Here is a 15,227-nt window from a genome sequence, read left to right as displayed (position 1 = left end):
CTTGCAGAAATGCCAAGAAAGGTAAAGAAGAAATTATTGGCAGGGGAGACAATGGTCTTCTGTTTTGAAATGAACTTGAAAGGCTTAATGTTTCTGTTAGCTCTAGATGACTTAAAAATAGCTATGTTGCCCACCCAGTATTGGTAAAAAGGAAAGGGACTCTCTTTTCTTGTTAGATTATTTGTATATAGCCCTTAGTGCCCCATGAGAATCTATCGGTTCAAGATGATGGGTGTGAATGTGCAACTAGCTGAGAAAAAAAATGCTTAGCCTTAGCCATATTCATATAACCAGCCCTCGGATCCAGAAATAAAACATGACCAAGGATACCCTTTCATGCTCCCTGCAGTCACAGTGCTTCCAAAGATAACAACTATCCAGAATTCTAAGAGCACAGAAGGTTTTTTTTTTTTTTTTTTTTTGCCTGTTTCTGAACTTTTTTATGAATGAAATTATATAATAGAAACTCTTCTGTTTTGGCCTCTTCCCATCAACATTGCAATAATAAAATTCATATATATTGTTTTTTGTGGTTGTAGATTGTTCATTCTCATGATAATATATCATGAGTGAATATACTGTCAATTACTCATTAATGTTATTGTTGACATATAGTTGGGTATTTCAGTTTGAGGCTATTATGAATAGAGATGCTATGAACATTCTAGTATATGTCACCTGATAAACAAATGACTATGGTCTATGTGTAAGTGTGAGTGCATGTACATATGCTGGATGTATCCCAAAGGGTAGAATTTCTGGACTGCAGTTTATGCATGTTTTTAGATATCACCAAATAAGTTGCCAAAGTGATTGTACCATTTATATAATTTCTGAGGCAGTGTTCCAGTTTTCCACATCCTCGCCAAAGGGCAGGCCATCTAGGTATTCCATTTTCAATGACAGCATCTTAATAAATGATTACCTAGGAGATGGATATTCTGATTCATAAAACCTGATTTTCCAGGAATAGTATGGCATTCACATTCTGTTTCTCCTCGTGGTGAATAGAACACACCTATGGAATGAAGGCCTAGTAGAAAACATGACACATTGTGCAGGAACAGAATTGACCCCATCTTTGACATATATTCAGTTTAAATCTATAATCATATTCTTACACTTTATGCAGATTGATTTGTCAACCCAGCAATAACCATTGTGAGTCAAAACAATTAATAATATTTTATTCTATTTTAAAATGTCCATCTCCTACTTTTGGTTCTAGCTATATATCCTATGCTCACTTTAAATGAGGTTTTCCCTCCCATAAATTATTTCTTAGAAAAGTTGTTTCGGACTTTTCCTAAGCCAACCTAACCTGTTTAAACACACTAGCAAATACATAGGCAATGTAAGTTATTATACAGTACATTTCCTTTATTCTCTTTCCTCTTTCTTTCTCATTGTGTCTTTATTTATTTTTTTAATGTCAAGATCCTGGTGACATATAATCCCCTTTTGTATGTCATTCCCTCTAAAGCTCATCATAAACTGATTTATGATACCAGTCTGGTTTCTGGTACATCAAGTAAGTAAGCTGACCCTGGTTCAGTTTGTACCATGTCAAAGTGTGATCATTAATTTTAGACAATGACTGAAGACATTTAGCATGTGTAATAACTGTGGTTCCTATTTCTCGAGGCTTTCAAAATCCAATCCTATGTCTCTCTAATTGGCGGCATATTCAGCAGAACACAAAGGAAAGTTAAGGCAGTAGAAATGTATTCTTGGGGTTTCATGACATGAAACAATGTATACTTTATTACTGGACAGATATTTTATTTTTTATTTAGTTAATGTTTACTTTTGAGAGAGAGAGACAGACAGACAGACAGAGCATGAGTGGGGGAAGAGCAGAGAGAGAGGGAGACACAGAATCAGAAGAGGCTCCAGGCTCCGAGCTGTCAGCTCAGAGCCTGACGCAGGGCTCAAACTCACAAACCATGAGATCGTGACCTGAGCTGAAGTCGGACACTTAACTGACTGAGCCACCAGGTGCCCCTCTGGACAGACATTTTAAATCATGAACTTTGAAAATAAGAGTGTCTATATAATGTCACCTGACTTGAAAATTAGGAAAGGAGTTAAGGATTTATAATGTTCTCTTTTAAATTTTAATCTCTACCTTAGTGGGCTCTTGAAGTTGTTATATTTGAGCTTCACTTTTAAATTCCTCAGAAATGAGGTTTTACTAAAAATATAATCCTCAGAACCAACATTTGGTGCCTGAAACTCCTTGGATCCCACTGGAACTTGTATTAATTCTTCCAGGTCCCGAAAATGTTCTTCCCAATACATACCAAATTGCAGCCTAGGATAGCTAATCATTTTGTCAATGGTAAATTAAAATTTATCACTGAGCTATGGTAAATTAAAGTCTACAGAATTCACTTTAACCAGTGTTTCAGACTATCAAATCTTTTAGCAAAACTGCTAAAGAAGACCGGAATGGCTTATCTTTGTTTTCATTCCCTGTTGTCCTGCCTGCTGGACAGGGCAGATATGAAATATTCAAATTCATACAGAAAGGGGAGTGCTAGGGGTGAGGATCATCCTTTAAGTAGATAATCAGCCTATAGTCATCGAATGCAGATGGGTCCACCAGGCATGATCACAGTCGACCTCCATTTGGGAACTTATTCTGAGACAGTGGTTTGTAAAAGAATCTGACAGCAAAATAAAACTTTGGAAAATAAAATAAAGGGCATGATTTTTTCAGGCTTTATTTTTACCTTAGAAAGCTTTTTTTTTTCCTTTTCTTCTTTGTTTTCAATCATTTTATTATATTTAAATAAATAGCTTATGCTTGGTACTAGAAACTGAAGAGAAACTGACACTTTTGCTGAAAGGAACAAGACATTTTGTAATTAAATACTAAGTTCTATGCCTTAGGCCAGTGCCTCTAAAAACTGGATGTACACCCATCTCCTGACGATCTTGTTACAATGCAAATTCTGAATGAGTAGGTCAAGAATAAGGCCTGAGATTCTGCATCCCTAGCAACCTCCAAGATGGTGCTAATGATGCTGGTCCTTGGACCCTGGGATGAGTAGAAAGGGTTTAGGAGATTGGAAGTGCAAAGGAGAAATCCATACTAAGAGGTCACCAGTCCTTCTGCAGGGTTAGTACTGTCACCATCGTGGTGGAAAACAAGAAAACTCAGCTGGTAGTGATGGCACATGATATGGATTCTATAGAGCTGGTAGTCTTCCTGCCTGCCCTGTATCATCAGATGAGGATCCCTCTGCATTATCAAGAGGAAGACTAGGCTGGAGCAGCTGGTCCACGGGAAGATCTGCACCACGATCCCCTTCACACAGGTGAACTCAGGAGACAAAGGAGCTCTGGCTAAGCTGATAGAAGCTATCAGTACCAATTATAATGACAGATATGATGAGATCTGCCATCACTTGGGAAGCAACATCCTGTGTCCAAAATCTGTGGCTCACAGTTCCAGACTAGAAGAGGCAAAGGCTGAGGAAGTAGCCTCAAAACTGGGCCAGGTGTATGCTGTTGAGTTTTCTGTGTGTAGAAGCAATGGTCTCCTTCAAAAAAAAGAAAAAAAGAAAAAATTTTTAAAAAGAATAAATTTTTCAGAGAGAGTAAATTTTGCAAATAAAATACAAATTTCTACCTCCATGTGAAATCAGTCAAAATTCAATTGTGGTCCCCCTAGTAGGATCCAAAACTAATCCTAATTATTGTTAGTATAGTAGAGACTTCATAACAGAATACACTGATACACTGACAAAATGTGTAGACCCTGAAAATGAATCATGGGGGTTCTTGTAAATGCTTAAAATAAATACATATCTGTAGTTTTTAATGGTCTACTCCTGGTTCCATTGATAGAAACAGTGTTAAGATAAACACCAATGACAGGGAAGATGAGAACGAAAGACAGAGAATATAAGCTTTTTTTTTTGAGATGTTGAGAATGAGGTTTCCAGAACATTTGCTTTTCCATGAATTATTTAAACCACTGAACAAGAGCCCTAAGACATATCTAAAGTAAGAATTTAAGAGACTGAGTCTGAAACCTGGCCTCATCCTCCAATATCGTTTCCATCCTCAGAGAAAAATTTATGTTTCTGAGAAAACTGACCAGTATCCTATATCACTGAAAATATCAGGAAGTTTGTGTTAAAAGTTCAGTGATCGTTGGCCACACTTCAAGCATTTTTACTCATCTTTTATGATCAGTTACAGGGGAGAGAGGAAGGCAAGGGCCAAGACATTTTTTTTAGCTTTCCTTTGTTGAAAATGAAAACTAAGGGATGACTAAATAGATAGGAAGGGTTTTATTATAACACCCATGAACAAGTTCTTTCCATAAATTATTTTGTATATTATATGAAGGCTAATATATTTTTTCATATTCCAATCCGACATCAGACTTCATTTCTTTTCTGTTTGTTGTATAACTCACCGCAGAAAATATGATTTCTTACTTTTTTTTAACGTTTATTTATTTTTGAGACAGAGAGAGACAGAGCATGAACGGGGGAGGGTCAGAGAGACAGAGACACAGAATCTGAAACAGGCTCCAGGCTCTGAGCTGTCAGCACAGAGCCCGACGCGGGGCTTGAACTCATGGACCGCGAGATCATGACCTGAGCTGAAGTCGGACGCTTAACCGACTGAGCCACCCAGGCGCCCCTAATTTCTTACTTTCAATATAAATATTCTTTATTATCATAGTGATGAAGTCCCAGCACTTCAGTATTTACTTAGGTTACTTTTATATGGTAATGATAATATGAACTCTCCCAGTGTTTGCTTGGAAGAGCAGCAGCTCGCTCTACTAGATTTTCACTCTCGTCTTTGCTCATCGTACAGTATCAGGCAAGGTACTTAACTTCCATATACCTCAGCCTTCTCACATGAAATTGATTGTGAAAACTATTTAACGACTCTATCCCTTTAAGTTGATAGAAATAACATTACAAAAGTAAAAATAACTATAAATGACCCAGGGTATTTACCTACATACTTCTTCATAATCAAGCAAATATTGATGATATTAACACCAAGCTCAGGAAAGATCAAAGATGATCAATGAATAGTTCAATTAAAGAACAAAGAATAGTTCAATGACCCCTTGAACTTGTATGCAATCCAGTCGTTCATTTAACCAATGTATGAGCATGTATGATCTGCTAGACACACGAAGCCCCAAATTTTATGTGTTCAAGTCTGATATACGTTGCTTAAATCAGAGGTTGGCAGACTTCCAAAAGTGACTCTTTTGCTAACATTATTCTTCTGAATAATAGTAATTATTCTTTCGATACACTTAGTAAGTAAAAGCAAGAGTATGGCTCTGAAAATGAAGACTACTTTTGTCTACCTTCTATTATTTGGTGCTTTAAGACAGAAACCTCCCTGATGCCTACTTTCAAATGGACTACTGTGAAATATGTGGGTTATTTACTTGTCCAGTTGATTCAACTGATTGATGTCCAACTAGTAATGAGTTAAACTCTGTCACAGTACCAAAACAAAAATTTAGATACTATTAAGATAAATTTGATCATTTTAAGGTTTCAGTTTAACAAATGAGAAAAACAAAAAGGATTAGTAAAAAAGCATGAAGAAGCAAGTCCAAATATAGTTATTCACAGTTTACAGAAGAGGATGTCTGTCATCTCTCAAGAGCCAGCAGACCACCGAATATCCACATTAAAGATGAACGAAAACACTGGGAGAAATGATCCTGGTAAGAGGCGCCATATGTTGTAGATTCTGGTATTTGTTAGAGCTAAACAAAGAAGCTGAGTCTTTTCCGGGATGGGTCTTGGAATAAAATAAAGTGAGAGGTTATGCTAAGTATGAAAGTAGGTATTTACAATGTTCTTTCTCATTAAGATCTTCAGAGATATTTAAGTCATAAGAAATATCAGCATTGCTTTCAAGTACCTAATTCAGCTTAGAAAACAAATCGTTATCGAAAGAGCGTTTAGAACATCATGAATTTAAAATGAATAGTTTAGCTTCATGACTGAGCAGAGGTTCCTAAGTTCAAATTGTGGCTGTTCCATTTATGGGTTATATGGCCTTTATTAAACTTCTTAAAGGTACTCTGTTCAGTTGCCTCTGTACCTACATCATCCACTGCTGTATTAAGTGAGATGATGCATGCATACAGTAGTGTGGCATATAGAAGCAGTTTATGTTAATTATCATTACTTGCAAGAATAAGCTACAGATTTCTTTCCATTGAAGGTAAGCTTAAGTGTCATAACAAGCTTGGCTATAGAACAAGAATGAGTCTCTCCTTTCTCTTCTGTAGTGCCCATTATTAAAAAGAGGGAGAGAGAGAGACAGAGGGAGAGAGAGAGAGAGAGAGAGAGAGAGAGAGAGAAATAACAAGCACCAACCACTGACCCTTTAAAAATAAGTGGGATTTATGGGGCACCTGGGTGGCTCAGCTGGTTAAGTGTCTGACTCTCGATTTTGGCTCAGGTCATGATCTCTTGGTTTGAGTCTGAGCCCTGCATGGGGCTCTACGCTGACAGCTCAGAGCCTAGAACCTGCTTCAGATTCTGTGTCTGCCTCTCTCTCTGCTCCTCCCCTGCTCTCTCTCTCTCTCAAAAATAAATAAACTAAAAAAAAAAGAACTGGGATTTATATCACACATACATACATGCATATGAGCATATAGGTATGTCTTTGGATACATGTGTATATTTTTGTGTGTGTCTGTGTGTGTGTGTGTGTGTGTGTGTGTGTGTGTGTGTACATACATACCACTGCCTGGGAAATTGGATTTCTCATATCTGTTAACTATAATGAAAAGCCAGGACCTAGTCAAGTGTTATATATGCAAATGATGTTCAACATATATTTACAGAATTTATTTATTTTTACATTTCAAATTGATGTTACTGATTTTTCTACTTGAAAATCAATTACAATCACCCCTTTACTTTAGTGAATGGAGCTATTTTAAGGGACTCTGGGGCCTCGTATCAAGTAAGATGAGCCCATGTACAACTAAGCTCTTCAGTGGATTTAAGTTACATAACTATTAAAGGAGCCTGTAGATCATCTAGTATCCACCTCATAATATGGTTTTCTCACTCTCCGTCCTTCCTTGCAAATGCAGCTAACTCTGTGTATCAGTTTATCTCGTATTTGTGTAGAAAAATGGCCCCCAAAGAAAGCTGACTGCTAATCTAGAACTGTGCTCTCCAACAAGACAGCCAGTAGCCACAGAGCACTTGAACTGTGGCTAATACATGTGAGATGTGCTGGAAGTATAAAATGCACAGATTTCAAGTACGAGGTGGGAACAAAAGTGAAAAACATCTCATTAGTAATTTTTATTACGATTTCTTGTATAGGTGGAAATATTTTGCACCTATTGTGTTAAATAAAATATATTATTAAATCAATTTCACCTGGGGGGCTCCTAGCTGGCTCAGTCTGTAGAGCACGTGACTCTTGGTCTCAGGGTGGGTTCAAGCCCCATGTTGGGTGTAGAGATTACTTAAAAATAATTCTGAAAAAAAATAATCTTACCTCATCTTTAAACACTTTTCATGATGTGGCTTTTAGAAAATTTAATATTCCATGTATGGCCCCTATTAATGGTTCACATGATATTTCTGTTGAACAGCACTAATCTAGACAAAAGTGACTAGAAAAAAATAGCTAAGAAAATAATTCATAGAAAAATTATTTAAAAAGTGTGAAATTTGAAGTGATAAATAATAAATCCTATGAACAAATCCAGTATAGCTCACAATATGCTTGTGTTCAGGAAAGAGAAAATATTTTCAAATATTTTTGAAATGTTCCAGTCAGTGCAAAATTGTTCACCAAGTGAGAATTAAAATGTTAGCAAACCAGAGCTGTTAATGGAAGTCAGATTCCAGGAAAGGCAAGAAGACTAAAAACATTTCTATAAAGTAACAGGGTGAAAGCAGCAATGAGAGTATTTATTTTAGTAAATTTTCTAAGGGAAAAGTATATGCTATAGTAGTATTAGTGAATTTGCAGATTTGTGAAGATCCTAGATGCATTTGGATGTCAAGGATATAAAGAAGTCTTCCCCAGTATTTTTAAATAATTTTTAAATGACCCTTTTTAAGCTCAAGACTGTAAGGCTTAGACTATAGTGGCCCACCCTTATCTGTGGGTGATACGTTCCAAGCATCCCAAGGGATGCATGACACCACAGATAGTACCAAACCCTATATATGCTTTTTAAATTTTCTGTACATGCATACCAATGATGAAGTTCAATTTCTTTTTTTTAATTGTTTTTATATTTATTTACTTTTGATAGAGACAGAGCACAAGTGGGGGAGGGGCAGAGAGAGGAGACACAGAATCTGAAGCAGGCTCCAGGCTCCGTGCTGTCAGCACAGAGCCCGAGGCGGGGCTCAAACTCACAAACCATGAGATCATGACCTGAGCCGAGGTCGGACGCTCAACTGACTGAGCCACCCAGGCGCCCCTGAAGTTTAATTTCTAAATTAGGCACAGTAAGAGATTAACAACAATAACTAATGATAAAATAGAGCAGTTTATGACAATATACTGTAATAAAGGCTGTGTGAATATAGTCTCTCTCTCCAAGTATCTTATTATACTCTACTCTTCTTCTTGTGATGATATGAGATGATGAAATGCTTGCACGATGAGATGAAGTGAGCTGGATGACACAGGCATAGTGATGCAGCATTAGGCCACCACTGACCTTCTGATGATATGTCAGGAGGATCATCTGCTTCCGGACTGTGGTTGGCCATAGGTAACTGAAACTACAGAAGGAGAAACCACTAATAAGTGGGGGAGCGGAGAGGCTACTGTATTTCATTAACTCTTTCAAGGTTTCACAGCAATTTTGAGGTATAACAAGAATTCATCCCAGTGTGATTCCCAAGTTCCTGTGACAAAATGTCTCATGAGACCTTGGTCCCTGGAACTGCTCTGGAAAATAATGCTTTCATGCTCAAATAGTTTTCAGAAAAGCTATGTATTCTGTTTCCCTGTGGAACATTATCCATTCATTAGCACATTAAAGACCCTGGGAAGTACTTAAAACCTATTGAATTTTGTTACATTTCTTTCTCAAACTTATTTTACCACAGAACACCCTTCCCCTTCACATGGGTTTTTTTTACGGCATGTCATGTGTACATGCTGGAATCAATCATCTAGAGAGCACTGCTGTATGGAAATACTGAAATATATTCAACTGCTTCCTATGATCTGTTATTGTTGATTTTTATTATTGATAACAAGTGAAAATGACTTTGGGAAAATATAAAATATTCAGGAAGATATGTAATATGATGTTTGTATGGCTCCTTTCTAGCTTGATCAGAGAATCAAACCTGGGATTTAAAAACTTAGATGCCTTTCTTAGTTATAATATCCAGAGTGTGTGATCCAGAGAGATTCAAAGAAAGCTGTATTTAGGATCATCACTGTCTACAAGGAGTCTGTTGTCAGTGTACACAGAGTAGGGTTTGCTTCTAATAAAACTAAACTTCTTTTTTTTTTTTTAATTTTTTTTTTTTTTTTTTTTTTTGGGGCAGAGAGAGACAGAGCATGAATGGGGGAGGGGCAGAGAGAGAGGGAGACACAGAATCAGAAACAGGCTCCAGGCTCCGAGCCATCAGCCCAGAGCCTGACGCGGGGCTCGAACTCACGGACCGCGAGATCGTGACCTGGCTGAAGTCGGACGCTTAACCGACTGCGCCACCCAGGCGCCCCTAAAACTAAACTTCTAAGTAAGAACTTGGAGAAGCAGTGGCACTATGACAAACACATCACTGCCATCAGAAATCTAATGACGGTACAGTTGGTGCTGGTTACCTAATGGACAGAAATGTCATAATGTATTTCTTAGTTTACATTATTTTTTTATTTTCTGACTTTTTTCTATAAATTGTGCTAAAATGCCATCAAGGATCATGGACACAGATTATTGTCTATAGTTGCTACAGCAATGAGAAATTTGTAAGAGTCAAAATAAAAAATAAAACCTTGTTATTTAACTATTCTTTATTTGGAAATTGAGCATTTCTTCAAGACATGTATGTCTCTGGGAGCTTGGAAGCTGCATACTTACCCTGGAGTTCCTGATTAGTATCCGAATCCCATTTCTTTCATGTCTATCTGACTTCCATTATCTTGGATTCAAAACATGATCCTCTAGCTTCCTCTCAGAAAGAAACCATTTAGGAACATGAACTCAGGGTAACAAGTTTCAAGAGCTAATGACATGCATTCTTCCAGCTCTGCTTAGCCAGACATTCTTTTGAGATAACCAGCTCCTTTGGAGTTGACACTTCAATGAATCCTAAAATACACTAAACAAGGATATGAGACTATTGAGCCCTTGGTTTCCTTATGCAAAATGTAGTTCACTGAGAAGACTGTCTACACCAAGCCATAGGCCATATATATATAGACATAAATACTATACACATAAACATGTGTGTATATATATATATATATATATATATATATATATATGACCTCTGCACTCATGAAAGACTGATTGGGATTGAGAACCTAGATGCTAGTTCTGAACTGTGCCATATAGCCTTGGATCTTTCTCTCTGCTCTGTACGTTAAGGCATGGACACAGATGCCTAGATGCTAGTTCTGAACTGTGCCATATAGCCTTGGATCTTTCTCTCTGCTCTGTACGTTAAGGCCATTTTTCTCTTTCCTCATCAGCTCAAAAGTTTTCTGTGTGAATCAAATAAGATGTGTTTCTTAAACAGCATAGGAATATAAAGTTGTATTGTGGGATGCAACATTTGCTGGCGGCCATCATAGATTATGGAACCTTAAAGAATCCTTGAGAGATTGTCTTCAACATTCATAGGAAATCATATATGAAACTAGTGGTTCTCCTGATTTTTCACTTAGGGATTTCTCTAGGTCTCTTTCTCACAACATCCCTCCCCACTACCAAAGAAAAGTAGTTTACAGTAATGTGTTGCATATAACGTGAATGAGGATGGGAATGAGGTGGTAGGTAAGAGGGTCCACAAAATGAAGGATTCTCATGGCATTCCTTGATTTAAGCTAATGCTTCTATGATTTCTTAAAATGTCTCCATGCCTCTCAGAATTCCCTAAGAATCACTTTGAAAGAAGGGAAAAAATGACTTTATAATATCATTTTGAATGTTCTAGTAGAATTGCATGTAGATTCTGTTGAGTTCATCCAAGAGAGGCTTAGTCCTGGTCTCTGGAGTCAGACCAGATTGGTCTGTTCCTTCACTTCCGAGCTGTGAACCCTCTCTCTTCTTCAGTGTCCCCATCTGTAAATGGAAATGATAGTAATACCCAATTCATAAGGTTTCTGTGGGAATTAGTGAGATAATATTGTAAAATTCTTTCTATAGTGCCTGTCATATGATAAGTACCCTGTAAACATTAGATGTTTACTACTTCTACCGCTGCTTTTTGTAGCCATCATCATTAAAGAGGCAGGTTTATGAATATCCTTCACTTGTACTTATTCCTTTGGAATAAGTAGCTCTATTAAGAGAATATAAAAGGGGCTAATAATGGAAAACGACAATAAGCTCTTGGCTACCAAGTTCTATTCTGGCAAAACTGCAACATGTTTTAAATGTTCTGTGTTTTATAAAAATGAATATAGCATAAATAAATGGCCGTGACCTCTTTTTATGGCAAGCTAACACTTCTGTGTTCAGGGTTTAGAGAAGTTTATATAGGTGTTATTTTTTTCGAAGATACTAGTAAGGAAACAAAATAATTAACTGTACCTAACTCAAAATATTACTCACCAAGTCTGTGATTGTACTTGAAGACAGTAACTTAGATTCTAAGGTCCTAAATCTCTTATATTTTATTTGTATTCAAAGAATAATAATCAACCGTAACCTCTGGAGTTGTTCTCAGCGCACACCCATGGACAAATGAAATTCATAGTTTCCGGTTTACTTTTTAGAATATTAAAATTAATTTTCTTGATTAAAAGTGTGGTTTTGAAAACACTTTAGGAATGGAGCACCTGGGTGACTCAGTCACTTAAGTGCCCAATTCTTGATTTTGTCTCAGGTCATGATCTCACGCTTGTGAGATCAAGCCCTGTGTGGAAGTCTTTGCTGGGCATGGAGCCTGCTTAAGATTCTTTCTCTCCCTCTCCCCCTGCCCCTTCTCTAATCATGAGTGTGCTCTCTTCCAAATAAATAAATAAATAGATAGATAGATAGATAGATAGATAAATGGAAACATTTGAAGATTAACAAAATTTTTTCTTTAGTAACACTATTGTTTGCATATGTAATTTTAAGAAATAAAATTCCTGTAGAATTTATTAAATACAGGTAGCAAAGTGTCAGGAAAATACTCTGCATAAGTAGTGCAAAACTTAACATAGATTATAGGCCCGCATCAAATATGTAATAAAGATTAGCTACATCTTCAGAATGGAGAAAACAAGGCTCTTACAACCTATAAACCCTTTGGGACACCTGGGTGGCTCAGTCGGTTAAGTGTCTGACTTCAGCTCAGGTCATGATCTCCCTGTTTGTGGGTTTGGGCCCCGTGTCGGACTCTGTGCTGACAGCTCAGAGCCTGGAGCCTGCTTCGGATTCTGTGTGTGTGTGTGTGTGTGTGTGTGTGTGTGTGTGTCTGCCCCTCTCCCACTTGCGTTCTCTCTTTCAAAAATAAATAAGCATTAAAAATTAAAAAAACAAAAACAAAAAACAAAGAACCCGTAAATCCTTTAACAAATCTAGTGATTGATGTGTTTGCCTCATATGGATACAACTTATTCTAAAAATAATTGGGAGGTAACCGTCAACTAGTACTCTTTGATTAATTTATGTTTAAATGTTTATTTATTTTGAGGGTGTGTGCAGGGCAGGGGAGGGGCAGACAGAGGGAGAAGAGGGAATCAATCCGAAGCAATCTCTGCGCTTTCAGCTTGGAGCTTCACTAGAGGCTGGATCTCATGAACCGTGAGAACATGATCTGAGCCGAAAGCAAGAGTCGGATGCTTAACTGACTGAGCCACCCAGGCACCCCAGTACTCTTACATTTTAAACAAAAGGGAAAATATTTCACTTTAATAGTATTTCTCTGGCTAATACCCCAAGGTAGGACATTCTAGACTCCAACTCCACTTGCCCTTACTTCACTTTTAATTCTTAACATAGCTACCTGTAGAACTAATACAATGTAAATGTACAAATCTCTGAAGTACAGTTTCGAAGAATCCTCCCTAGAAGAGCTTTTGGTAATGGATCAGATTGCTGGGACAGGCAAGATGGAGAATTGTTTTTTCATTGACACTTTGTAGGAAATCCCCTGGTGGGAGTGGGGGTGGGGGACTGCCATTAACAAATATTACACCTAAATATTTTGGCTGTAAAATATGAAAAACTAACAGCGGACAATTTAAGAAGCATGCATGTTTGATTTATCTAAGAATTGGGTGGTGGCGGGGTGGGCAGGTTTCAACAGAGTGACTGATGCAAACAGCTTGCTTTTGAGATCCCCTTCTCCATGCTTCTCCCCTTCCTGTGCCCCTGCACACCTTCATGTTCTCAGTCGAAGCCGTTGTTCTCCCTGTATTCTCCTTAGCAGAATTTGCTCACAGTAAATTGTAAAAAAATGAAGAAGAACTCAAAGTATAAATAAGTCCTTAGACACGAATTAGTGCTTTTTTTCTCTGAGGAATATTTGCATTCTGACATGAACTGAGCATTGTGTAAACAGACTAAATCCCTAATGGGGCTACATCCTGTGTCAGGCACACAGAGCTTCCCTGTGGGCAGCAGGTTTGGCGGGCAAGCCAGATAATCATCTATTACTGAGGGTGATATGCTGAAGATGGAGAAAAACAGGAAGGAGAAAAGGCCAAAAAGATTAAAGGGAATGAGATTTCGATGTATTCAGTCCATTCTGTTTTCCTGGCCTTAGGCTGGGCCTTTCAGTGCTAATTTGACCAATCCTGACAACAATTCTGAGAGGTGGGCATTATTATCACCCACATATCCTTTTTGTTCACAGCCTTGAAAACAGAAGTCACATGGGGAAGGGGCCGGCTGAAGGTCATATGGCTCACAGGTAGCTAGGCAGCTGAGGTTTGGACCCTGGGATACCTAGCCTTGGGATTAAACTTTTATTAATTGTACCTGCTTCCAAGAACAACCACGAAGAATACTTTTCCAAAAATATGATAACAGTCATAAATAGGAATAGAGAAATAATCACAAAATAGCTCTGTCAAGGTTACTGATGAAGAGGGAGAGAGAATGTAAGGTTGTGGGGTTTTTTTTGTTTTGTTTTGTTTTTTGTTTTTCCCCTGCAAGGGTTCCCTCTGCAGATCACTTTCCCTGACTGTCTCGTCTTGTGAAATTATACCTTCCCTGGTGGCTGGGAGCTGAGTGTGCCTTTCTTTCTGTCAAGGGCAGCTTGAAGTTCATGCAATAGTTTATTTGAAGCTTGTGGGTACCAATTCCAGGCAGCAAGATACTACTTGCAGAAACTAAATGAGCTTTCTTCAGAGTCACAGCAAAAAGACATAGGACAAAATTGATTACCTTAAGGTGCCTCCACAGTTTATTTATTACTTCTTGAGCCAATTTGTTTTCCCAGGGGTGGCACTGTTATAGTAGTCAGTCTATTCTGTATTCTCATTTTATGAATAGGGCTCATCTGAATATAGTCATAGACATTGAGTCTAGACCATTTTTTTCAGAATCACAGAGATGAGGAAAATTCCAAACCATACTGGTTCCAAATGGCAACATTTATTTTTGGAATCTTTTGAACTATTTATATTATGTATGTGAATACCACATTGATTGGAAGCCTGCTCCTGTCTGTTCATTAATAAGGGTATGGTAAGCTTAAGATAAAACCAAGGCAGTCAGCTCCCATCTGACTTTTCCTGTTTCCACCTTCAACAATTCCCCCCATCTTTTTACAGAAAGGTGTGTTTTAAAGAACCAAGTCGTTCATCCCTGAGAGGGAGACACTTGTAATGCTACCATAGAATCTTTAACAAGAAAAAAGCCATCATTATTATTCTGCGTATGTCTTTCTTTATTTTAAGTTGATCCTTGGGTAAAAATGATGAATGCACATTGTATGGTTCAACTCCATTTACAGTCACTAGGCATTGACCTCCCCTGCATATAGGAGCAAAATATATATGTTTCTTGAGTAACAAAGATTAATAGCCACAAGCATGACCATGAGCAAGACTGTGAA

At 37.7% G+C, this 15,227-nt stretch overlaps 1 protein-coding gene and 1 pseudogene across 2 annotated transcripts in view; both read left to right on the top strand.

Annotated features, from left to right (window-relative positions):
* Positions 1-15,227, top strand: part of PDE4D (phosphodiesterase 4D) — a 585,222-nt gene that overhangs the window by 251,113 nt on the left and 318,882 nt on the right. The window lies entirely within an intron of this gene.
* Positions 744-3,888, top strand: LOC125934923 (60S ribosomal protein L7a-like; annotated as a pseudogene).

The sequence above is a fragment of the Panthera uncia genome (genome assembly GCF_023721935.1).
Source record: "Panthera uncia isolate 11264 chromosome A1 unlocalized genomic scaffold, Puncia_PCG_1.0 HiC_scaffold_17, whole genome shotgun sequence".
In the NCBI taxonomy this organism is placed as follows: Eukaryota; Metazoa; Chordata; class Mammalia; order Carnivora; family Felidae; genus Panthera; species Panthera uncia.
This window is presented reverse-complemented; position numbering and strand designations above follow the sequence as displayed.